The 12,528-nt window shown below is 37.1% G+C and overlaps 1 protein-coding gene across 5 annotated transcripts in view; it reads left to right on the top strand.

Annotated features, from left to right (window-relative positions):
- Positions 1-12,528, top strand: part of Ten-a (Teneurin-a transmembrane protein) — a 582,153-nt gene that overhangs the window by 231,482 nt on the left and 338,143 nt on the right. For all 5 annotated transcript variants that reach the window (XM_087349368.1, XM_087349369.1, XM_087349367.1 and 2 more), the window contains one exon: positions 8,745-8,789. The gene's annotated coding sequence lies outside the window, so the exon portion shown is untranslated. The remainder of the gene's footprint in view (positions 1-8,744; positions 8,790-12,528) is intronic.

The raw sequence follows: 12,528 nt of genomic DNA, 5'->3' as shown, positions 1-12,528 counted from the left end.
ATGAAATTTAAACTTTCGTTTTCAGGGTTCGAACACGGGTAACTGCCTAAAGACTACAAGAATTTGTGGTGTCTGTCACTAATGGAGTCGATGTGAATAAAGAATTACTCGTAATTTTTACCCGAGTATAATTAATAGCGAAAGGATTTTACATTGATGTTGTCAGTTTGGTAGCACTGATACGTGATCTATAAAATTTATTTAATAAATCTGTGTTTTAGAGCAGTGTAGTTTATGGCTGAAGAGTTTTATATTAAAGCTTTTCTCGGTTGGAACGAAAAATCTCTAAAATGGACTGTAAACGGTGTATGAGAGGCAATTAGTGATTAGGCAGGCAGGGTATGACACGTGTGTCTTAGACTTCTACGGCCCAATGCTTGCACCTCTCAATTTAATTAAACTCTGAAGAGTGGATAGTAGGCGAGGTAGGAGGGCAGTTAGGATGGTTGTTTAATCTGAAAAGAGAGCTTCGAAGGAAGATGACATTAAAGAGGAAAGTTGGATTTTCCTTCTTAGCTAACAGCGAAGGCAGAGATCAATGATTGATTGAGCGTTTGATTAGAAACAGAAGTTTCTCCTCTTTCGAAAATGATGTGTTTCAATTTCGGAGTGTCTCTTGATGCCAGCTAGAAATTTCATCAAATGACTACTTAATAGATGGCGAATTTCTGTAACAGATTCTTCGACATTTCTACATTTAGGCTTTCTGTGAAGAATTTTAAACTCCACTTTCTGCCTCAATTTATATAGAGTGAATATTCTATGGCTTAATTTTTTTTTGTTCTAAATTCCCTCAAAACCTATTAAATAAAGTCTCTTGTGCCTGTCTTCTTAAAATCACTTGGTATGGAAACACAGCGCTACCGCAATGCATGCCGTGCATTAACGGACTAAGAGCTAGTTACTAGTTAATCTGTATACAACATTTTTACTAATATTAAGCTCAAAATAGACTACGAGGTGCGATCGGAAAGTTTCAAGACTGTGTTAATAGAGGGCGAACCGGATGTAGTACGAACTTCTGCCGCTAGGGGGTGCGGCCTACATTCATAGTGAAACAGTGTGCCAGCCGGCATTATCGAATTAACATTTGTTTCTTAGTTACGGGCGTTTTGGTAGTGCATTACACCGACCCTCCTGCGATTTCGGAATGGCGGATTTTCATGAACATCGCACCTCGTATATGCTGCTGTGTTAAGTGGTCTTTGAAATTGTCCGATGTAAATGAGAATTGAAGCTATTCTACAGTTTTCTTTATCTAAAACTGTACAATATTGAATTTAATTAAAATCGGATTATCCATTCTGGAGTTGGTTAATAAACGCGGTAGGAAAATGTTCAGCTTGTTCGTCGCACCAGCTGAACATGCCTTCATTGGGAGGCTTTGGCAGAGTCTTGTTATCCTCTGTTCGCTTAATACGAGCCGCTTTGTCACTTGGTCCAGATCAATTGGCGATTGCCTCCTTCCTTGTTATCCCGTCGCTGTGACGTATTAAGTTACGAACTTTGAAACTCGGCACCACGATGTGTAATAATGTTCCAGCGTTTCAGATCATAACGCTGTTCGTTACGTTGTTAAGTATGCAGATTCTGTAATAGATTTTGCTGAAAGACTTGTGTTTGTCAAGAGGTTCAGGTGTTATATGCGCTCTAGCGTGAGCGAAGAACACGAACCTACGAGCCCGGCCATGTTTGTCCACCTGGGTTTTGTAACATTGCTGGAGAATATTGTTAAAGCGGTAACATTGGACCATATTGTAAGATCAGCGATCTTTAATCGTATATTTACAATATTTACTTTGGAACATAATCATGTAACAATAACCTTGGATAATGTTGTTGAATTTTTTGTTCCCTTGGGTGTTGATGTGAGCCGAAAGTATGTTGAATTGTAGCTTTTGTAATTTCAAGGTCAAATCAACGCTAAATTTTGTAATGTTTATCTCTGCCGAAGTATAGGTATCTGAGTGTCCATACTCGTGTCATGTTGAGGTCAAGGATATGTCAAGGTCATATTAAGGTCACGATACAATCAACCCAATTTTTTTGCCGATTAGGGACCTTTAAAGTTTTCAAATTAATTTTAAGTTAATTTATTCTCACGCTTGTTTGTGCCGAGTCAAAAGGTGTAATTAGTTTTACATTTTATTGCCTGGGAACTGTATGGTGAGATAAATATTTCATTTCGAGTGAGAAGTAACACGAGGCCAAAATAAATTCTAGAGCTATTTATAATATTAGGGTAATTAAGAAGTGTGAGATTAGCTGAACGCGTAGCTCGCATGAGCTAAATTAGGCATTTGGGCAATGTTGTACTTACAAAACTTGAAAGAAACAGACCAATTGGAAAAAACAACACATATACAGGAAGATAATATTAAAATTAATTTGTAAAAAAAATAGGTTGTGAACTTATGGTTTAGATAAATCTGACTTATGGTAGGGATCAATGGTGGGCCCTTTTGAACGCAACAACAGACATGAAGGTTTCTTACAGAAGTGATACTCTACTTTTTGGCGTTGTACGTAATTTTCAGCTTTTGTTTTAATCAGATTTAATTGTATTCTTTCCTTATATTCTCCGTACCTCATGTGTCAGATGGTATTCGGGAAACGGATTGAAATTTTATTGATTGTTTATCGTATAAATTAAACCTTGAGCTAAGCAACACCAGTTCATATTTCTGCACGTCCCTGTGTATTAATACAAATTAGAACCGGTTGAAGCAAATATGTCTACTTCCATAATATTTCCTGTTATAGAATATAGATACCAGGAAATATATTTCTATTTCACTTCGTATCTGCAATAATCTGGAGGTATTTTTTTTTTCTGAGATGACGGATAGGCCACTTTTCTATCAACCAGTTGATGAATGGTCACAGCGAATCAGGCTTATTTCTCTCGTGTTCTGCACAAATTGCCTTCCCCCCCCGTTTTTCTCCTTTTAGTTTCAAACTCGGAGGGGTTACAAAGAACACTTTAATTACTACTCCTCATTTTTATTTTATTTCAAAATTAAAAAAAAAATGACTTCCACCATTAACTGACAGAGGCGACACAACTTTGTCAAAGGTTTTAAACGCGAGCTGGTCCCCCCCCCCCAAAAAAAAGAATTTTTGTGTAAAAAAAAAAAGGTTGGTCTGTTCGTGTATCGATGGCTTTGTGGACAGGATCAAACGGGTGGACGTATCTCCAGCAACATGCTGATAAGTTCGATTATAAGTGGCATTCATTCCCTCCCTTTTCAACTAACCGGAATGTAGGGGAAGGGTTTCCAATTGACGAATTTCTGTTCCTATCTGGTTCACTGTGGACACTTTGTGTTGGCGAACGCTCCTCTGAGGGAGGGGAGAGTACAGATTCTCAACAGTGTAAGTCGTGTACGTAATCCTGAGTGCCACACTCGTCCTGGGATTTGGTTCCGTATATACTTTTCGGTGCTACGGTGGTCTAGCGGTCAGAACACTAGCCTTCTAATCTTGGGGTCCCGGGTTCAATTCCCGGTGGTGCTCAAATTTATAACTTGTGTTGGGCAAGGCCGTGGTCTAGACATCACGGAGTTTTCCTCCGGGGGCTTCCCCGGTTTCTCCGTGGCATCCCAACAATTACTCCATTCACACACAGAAGAAGGCAATGGCAAACCACTTCTGGATCATCTGCCAAGAACGTATATGAACAGGTCCCAGTCCGAGAAAAGGATGGAAGGATCCTGTTCATATGGACCTGTCGTCAGACAGAACACTACAAATAAATACTTTTCGGTAGATGCTAGCGTTTCGGAGTGATATAATGTTTCCATCTTCAGTATCCAACACTTAATTTAGAAGTTATTATAAGCAACGTTTATTCATAGATGGAAATATGGATTTCATATTCGTATTTAACTTTTCTTTTGTAAGTACACAAATCCGTCAAAACATACTGCTTTCTCCGCTTTGATGTCTATCTTGTTTTTTGAAAGATTTAACTACTTCGACGTGGACTAGAAGAATTACTATCCCCTGCCTAAGCAGTCTATTTTGCATTGGTTTTGTCCTCGGAGGTGACGAGAGACGTACAGTGTAGCCAGAAATTCTCGCACGTTCCATTCAGACGAGCTCGTTAAAAATTACTGTAATTTAAAACTTCTGTCTACTTTGGGGGGCGGATTTCGGTTCAACACCAATTTTCTCCACCCCTCCTCTCCGTGTTCCCAGGTGCAGCTGTTAACAAACAGGCCTTGTCTTGTACGCGAACAGACTGATTGACCAAGTAACGTTTCAGTTTACCTTTGTAATGCCATGCGATTTAGCAGTTCATTTGCCATTAATTTCCACATCTGGCGAAACGTGTTTACGTAAAATGTCCTTTCGAATTCCAGGGTTTGTGATGATAATTCTATAAGACTACACGGCGTATTATCCCAGAAGGCTGTATGCTTGTTTATTTAACGACGATGCCAGTGGCTGAATTTACAGCGTCGAGTCTGGAATCTGAATGTTGAAGACTGTTCAGAACGCGCTTTCACGTCGTGTTTCTGAATGTGATGTGAAATTGAGTGCATACTTGGAAATTCTTACGATATATGGTCCGCGCCTGCAGGAGTCTATCCTACACAGGGAACAACGTGTTTTGTTTTATATCTAACTAGGGAGTAGAATCTGTTCGAATGTGTTCGAATGTGTTCGCTGGGCTTGGCGCATATTACTGAACATATTCGTACAAGAAACCCTTTCAACTTGCTTTAGAATATTACAAACTGCTTTATGTAACCCCCGTGACTTTAAATACTTAAAATTAAATGTTATGTCACGTGGTTTATATGTATTTTTAAATTTATAAATAAAGCATTTGGAGCAGAATCAGAGACACGTGGTAGAATAAATAAAAATATCCTTTTGCGAGTGACTGAGGTTGAACAAGGTCGAACAAAGTAAATTTAGTTAAAGTAACAAGCTTAAGTTATTTTGAAACATTTACCACAACAGTGGTGGGGGGCATATGGATAAATATCTGGGTGATAATTTTTCAGTAGTACAAATTTACAAAAAAAAATATGAGTCTACCCTTATTACCTCAATATTATTTATTTATTTACAACGCTTTTTCAGTAAATCAAACATTATAACGTCGAATGAAAGGATGATAGTGAATAATAAATTGGAAAGGATGCGAAAGGAAGCGGTCTATTGTTTATTTTAGGATAATTGATAATTTTATACATGCCTCAGATATCTGCCACTTCGAATAAATTGACTTATTTTCATGAAATTCGAAGACTGTCCTATTAAATTGTAATTTATTGACTTTATCAAAGTGAAGTTGGTACAATTGGAGTTTCGGTAAGAATTATAAGGTACGAACTGTATTCTTAAATATAAGTTAGGCGAATCTCGACTTAAAAGTTCAAGCATAGTTTTACTCTGAATATAATATTAATTGCATTAATGAAGGTGTATATATATATATATATGCAGTACGAGTCTGTTCATAACATTGTAGTCTGTTTGTCGAGTTCAAATAATCGTCGAACGAGATTTCACATTTTCATATGAGTGTATTACAGGTGTCTGTCCCACAGCTATTGATTCGACAGTCGACAGATCAAAAGCTTTATTTAGAATTGGCGGACATGCTTCCCTTTTTGAATTTAATTGGATTAAGTGACAGGTACAGAATATTAAAAATATCGCTTCTGTGTTTGAACAGCTCTGTACAGGTGCGAACACGTATATTACGAACAAATCTCGAAATTACACGTACCAGCATTTTAGCGTAGTAAAGGCAAAGTAACTAGAGACTGAAGGAAATTACATGAGGGGGGATTCATGGTGTGTACTCATCGCCAAATATTATTATGGTGACCAAGTCAAGATAGATAAGTTTAACGTGTAGAATGCATGTGGGAAAATATAACTCGCGTTATGTGTTAGTACAGAAATGGAGGCATTGCTTTTTAACTCTCCGTTGTACAGGTTGTCCATAAAGTCTGGAAACATAGGCGAATATATATAAAATAAATGATTTATTGATAATACATTACAATACATGATATGTTCAATGTGTTGTCCCTGATTATAAATGCATAGTTCAATGCGCTGTGAAAAATCTGTAAAAAAAAAATTATCTATATTTTCAGATTTTATGGCCACTCTGTAGATGCTAGACAGTGCTTATGATCTCTTTTTTGTATAACTGTAGGAATTGCTATAGAATTAATTTGTTTCATGGCAATATTTTAACTTCTAAGCGACAGCTGCTTTAAAAATTAATTACTGTTATTGTTTATTATGCAGAACAGTTTAAATTATATAAAGTTTTCATTTTGCCATTAATTCATTAATAATGACTTTAATGATTATGAAAAATTTAAACGTTTCGTATGCGTTCTAAGAGACGTTTTCACATTTTTCTGCAACGCCCATAGATGCTTGCATTTGTAAGTTTAATACTTAAGTGTGTAAGTTCGAGAAATTCTAAAAGAAGTCTTTCTAGAATTCGTGAAGGACGTAAAAGGTACTAGAACATAGGACGCTGTATTTCCGTCATGTGTAAGAAGTAGGAACCTTGTAACAATATGCCAATTATAAATGAAAGCTCTCGTCGTGCGTGGGATCCGTGCTTGTCGTAAAAGTTCAGACCGGCGGCAGTGCTCGGCTGGCTAATTTGATTGCTGACATCCCAGCGTGATCTACACCCCAGTCATTAGCTACATTCATTCAATATTTCTTCGAGTTCGTTTTTGTCCGCTGATTTGAACCGAGCTGACAGGTTCCCTCTCGCCTCCCCGCAGAGATGCATGCGGATATGACACCCAAAGCGATTTCAATTCAACAGCTTATGATTGAAGGGTACTCTTATTATTTAATTCCACGTAAAATTAATATTTGCTTGTATATTCAATTGTTTTTCACGCTTTGAAATTTGATCTGATTGTTTATTCGATTTATATCGTGTATACGTCTCACTCGGAATGCACCACGAAATCCTATTTGCATTCGTCTGTCTGTTAGACGTCCTGATGTGAACTAAACATAAAGCTAAGGTCCTGTTCGGTCAGGACGTTTGATTGTCGTATTTCAAATATTTTTCTGCTTTCATGGGTCGTTATTATTCGTTGTTTGTGCAATTTTCACAAAATAAATGTAAACGTGGCTTACCACGCTGTCTCTTGGCCAGTCCGTCTGACAATATAATTCAACTAGAAAACCGCTGTACGAATTTCGATAAAATTTGGCATAGACATTGTGTCTAAACTCGTTCATTGAAATTCCCTACAATCCTTAATACATACATGGCGGATATATATATATATATTTGTACAGATTGGTCTAGGTGATGAGTATTAAGTACTCGCTACCGAATATGACCCACATTTATAGGTTATAACATTTTTAAACAAAACAGTAAAAATTCTTGTTTTGTTATTTGTGTGTGTGTGTGTGATGATAATTTAGGTCATACATTGACTTTTTTTGGTGGAAAACACTTGTTGTTTGAAATCATTCTGCTATATGCGATGCAAATAAGTTTTAAATTCATAAAATAAACGTGTTTTTTCCCCTCATAAATCAGTTATATAACTTTAATTCCATTTAAAATTCTATGATTAATACCAAAGTGGCTTACGAGATCCGAAAAAAAAAATTATAACTCACTCAAAGATAACGTAATAGTTCTCCGTCTTTTATGGAACTCGAATGTTTATAAATACCCTGAAAATAATCCTCCACTGGGCCCTGTTTCAAGCACGGGATTATAATGTACGTTTTAAAAACATATTTGTATTTATCCGTTATAATGTAGCGTTAGATCACTGTCGAATTGAAGAGCAGGGCAAGGTCGGAACACGCTCGAATTACAGGCAAACGGCTCTCGAATTTATATCAATAGTCGCTCGAACCCAAACCAATATATATTATTCTCTTTCATATCCACAGCGGATTATCCTGCAGGTTCGAATTATGTTTTCAATCTGTGTTGGTATTAAAGTCTCTCTGACAACAGGCATGGTGGCTTAGTGCAACAACGTCACGCGCCGATTTTCCACAACGATCAATACTGAGTACCCCCAGGGGACAATCATATGAGGGAGCTGTGTGGGAACCTCCAAAAGCGAAAAATCACTACTCACTGTATCCATCATCAATACAGATCGACACAGTTTAATCTCGGAACTATTCTAGCACTGAGTTTACAATGCGACAATTTATACATTTTCAAATCCCCCCCGAGACACGTAAAATATAACCAATGTACCATATAACTCAACCTCTTTGGCTGTCTTCTGGAATACTGCGACGTGTTGTATGGTAAAAACTGACCGACGTTTCTGTGATACATAACTGCCTCCATCATCAGGTCGATTGCCGCAGTATCCCGGAACACACACGTTTATATTCGTCGCTGTGGAAACCTAAAATCTTACATTCTGTTACGAAATTTAAACAATACAATGTACAACAACCTATAAATAGCTCAGTATAAATTTACCCCAAATTCTACTTAATATAAATGCGTGTAAAAAGACAGATTTACATTTGAAATGTTTCATAATGGACTGTCATATTCGTGTTTTACTTTTCTGTATTTTTTTAAAAAAAAATTTACCTCACTCCAAAGTGTGACAGGATAAATTGATATATGCTTCACCACGTTCATATTTACCCTAGCCAGAGCGAGTGACGCACTCTGTGTTCGTCAGTGATTCATTTTGTAATCGCACGACCTGTCGTTAAAGTTTCTTCTGTTTTGTTTTCAGGTTCCAACATATGGCCCGGATTATACTCCACTATAGGATTACACGGTAAGTGGAACAAAGTAGTTTCACTTAATTGAATCTGAATCAGAGTCTTATCATAAGTTTAATTCTATTTGATAGACGTGATATAACCGTGTATATCACCTTTAACCATTTGAATCCGAAACTCGTCTAAATCATATTTAATAATTCAGCCCGTACCGCGAAGAAAACACTTATCTTCACCATTACAAAGATCAACTGGTTAACGCTGTTTAAGGAAATAATCGCTGTTTACAATTAGAGTCGTACAAAACCCATGAATACAAAATTACTTATTATTGAAGCAGCTTTTATGTTAATTACCATTAGGCCTTAAAGATTAAACTCCGTGCACTGTTTAAGAAAGGAAGACAGGACCTGCATTACATAATAGAAATGACAGGAAAATCGTACATTGGAAATTATACGAACATCGGAATATTTACCGCCACGATAACCTCAGATCTTATGCAGTTAACATATAAAGATGTTTTCATATATTTCAGGCGAAAGGCTAACCTCACAACCATGACACATTTGCCAAATTTAGAGGTGTTCAAGACATTTATTGTCGTTCTGATAACAAATACGTTGCTGTACTGGATAAGGTTTCCGACATTACTCGACTGGATTCGATTAAAATTTATATTTCTGTCTCCAATATGGCATCCAGAGAACAATGATGTGCTTTTAGGTAAATTTAAAGTCTAAAGTGTCCAATAAATACATGCCCTGAAGTCAGTCCTTTGGATAATATAGAGATGATAAAGGCATTTTAAGATTAAATTTACGAATAATTTAAATTTAAATGATTTTATTAAAGCTGACTTACATAAATTTGTAAATAATGATTAAATCGTATGAGGAACTTCCTAAATCTTATGCTAACGCGTGTGGCCTCTCTGATTATTTACATATCCCTGAAGTTAGTGTTCCAAAGGAATCCTTTATCTAATGCAGTCCAGTTCAATCTGTTGAAGTCTCTTGTGCCTGTCTTCTGTCAAGGTCTTGGCATGGAAATAATAGTGCCACCGTAATGTTAGCCGTGCATTAAGCGACTAACAGCCAATTGTTCGTATGAATGTATAGAAACACTGTAATGGAATACAGTGACTATCACAAAACGTTTCCCATGCTACTGAAATGAGTCCTGAAGAAATAGAATGGGAAAATGTTGACTCGATTCATCGAAATGAAGATGTCGACCAGAGGTGGGATATTATGAATGTGGAAGTAAGCGTTTTGGTTCTATAAAAGCCACTGAAGTCTTTAATGTGGTGAAAAATTATAAGATGTTCAAGACGGGTTCTGCTTCACGAAATTAGTCTCTGATAGAAGTTGTATTTGGCGAAACTTTATTGACAAAAAATAAACTTTTGTTCACATAAAGATCAGATCTGACTTTACAAATTTTGTAACAAAATCTTGCCGTTCTTAACATTGGCGTCTGGAATATCGTACAGGTATACATCACGTTAAGTCATGTAGGCAAGTCTTTTTGGGCACAGAGTTTCCTTGACGGAGAATATAATTAATAAGATGGATACTCAATATAATTATACATTTCTGCATCAGATAGTTTCACTTCAAGGTCAGTGTGTTATCCAAAACTTCTACGAAATACATTTGGAAAACTCTGATATTTAGAATATATTCCATTAGAAACAAAAGGACCTTAAATTGAGTTCATCACGTAGCTTGGAATCTTTGTACTAATTATTAAGAGGTCCTTAGCTCAGTTCGTTTACCGCTGACTGAAATGATTGTACGATAATATCACAAGGTATTATTTCGGCCTACATGTATTTGACTGAAATATAATTTATTAGAGTCCTATATATAGGCTTTGTGATTTGTTATTTCAAAACTGAAAACATATACGTTAAATAAAATATCATGTACATGTTTTCATCTAAATGGGCTCACATTAGCAAGGCCAGTATAATAGCAGTTTGATTATAGCCGAAATGCTGCCCATGTTAACAGTCAAGGAGACGAAGATAAATTATCTGTCAATAAGATCAGGCTTTGTGTCGAGAGAATGTATTAACAAGTCTGTTGTGTCATTGTGTTCGGACATTGATCCCCATTTGATTTGTTGTGTTTAAGGCTGAAGGATTTGCCACTACTTGGTAATTAAGAAAAAAAATAACTTTGTAAGCAGGGGTGAATTGCTGGAACAATGTCGGAGGATGATAGTTTACAGTCATTATTTTAAGATGAGCGTGTCGGAATTATGCTAATGTGTTAGAAAAATTATGAGTAAATGTATTTTGTTACACAACTGTTATTTTAAATGCATTACCGGCTGTTGAGTTCCATCGGATTTTAATTTTTACATCGCGTGCGTGTGACAGCGGATCGTGGATCACATTATGAAAGGGAATATTGTTTTAATGACTTAGAAGCATCAGAAGTGTCTTAAAGTAATAAAACCCATTAACAAATTTCGGTAAAGTAAAAAATATTGATTAGTCGGAATTTATAATTTTCTTGTTTCGTTCTTAGTTAATTTGACAAAAGCTTATTTACCATTTCAGAGTAACTGGAATTCTTTATGTGACGGTTAGAAATACCGCTGTAATAAAGCTCGTTTCTTTGCGAACAACTTTCTTAAGCCGGGTAGTACATTGCCGGAGCGGATATACGGAACGGACGCGACTTGGAGACGCGGCATGGGTTCGTGACGTCACGAGCTGGCGCCATATCGACGGTGCGCGTCGAAATTGTGTTTGTTGCAAACGTCGTCGATGGTGGCGCAGAGTTCGACCCAGTAGTGACATCTGAGCGACAGGTAGTGTAAACATTTACACAGCGGCATGCATTGGGGGCGGAGGGGCGTGGGGGGGAGAGGGGGAAAGAAAAACGACACCCAAGAGACGCCTGGCGTCGATGATAGGAATTGGACGTGAGGACAGGATACAACACTTGCGGTCTGCCATGTTCCTTTGCAGGCACAGTAGACCTAATGATATAGCAACCGTGTATTTAATCAGTAGAGGATCGAAGTGTCTGGCGTTCTAACCATTAGCCAGTAAGTTTTAGGTCACGCTTTGTAAATTTTCGGCTGATTTCGACATTTATGGTGATATCTCGTCACTGCGTTAGTGTAGGGAACGCGTTTCAATATGTCACGCTTACGATAATTCACATTAAGTTTCTGTTAATTTAAGTTACTTTGCGATAAGTTAGGTTAAACCTGCATCTGATGGCCTTAGTCATCGCTGATGTGTCACTTCGCGCATTGCTAAGAGCGAGTCGACGTAGATTGAGAACTGAGGAGAGAAGAAACTTTCTTCCTTTCCAACTCGGCACTCATTTGGCTACCAAGATAACCTGTCTGCGTAGTGCATGGTCTGGCTTTTATGTGAATGAATTTTACATCGGGAGTTCTCTGTCCATACTATTTCACTGAGGACATCTACGAAATGCAAGAAACAATTTTGTTGTTGTTGAGAAAACACTCTCTTGCTAAGGTTTAAAATTCCAAGAACCCCACTGATACTATGGGAACATTTCAAGTAAATGCAAGAATACGCATATATTTCGTTACACCTGCCAATACTTTGGATGTAGCTGTTTTAATCTATTTTCAACTTATTTAAAAACGAAGACAGTTTTACTGTTTGAAAATTCAGTGTCGTCATTTCCTTGTTAGAAACCGATCTAGCTGGTGAGGGAGGGGTATGTATTATAGTCCCCCTTCCTACATGCCACTCTGTGCCTCTTTGTTTTATTATAGTTTAAGGAAGGACGTGCTGTG

This window comes from Zootermopsis nevadensis, unplaced genomic scaffold (genome assembly GCF_977971745.1).
Source record: "Zootermopsis nevadensis isolate Lab colony 2312 unplaced genomic scaffold, Znev_1.0 Znev_ptg000016l, whole genome shotgun sequence".
NCBI lineage: Eukaryota > Metazoa > Arthropoda > Insecta > Blattodea > Termopsidae > Zootermopsis > Zootermopsis nevadensis.
Note: the sequence above shows the minus strand (reverse complement) of the source record. Positions and strands in the feature narration are given on the sequence as shown.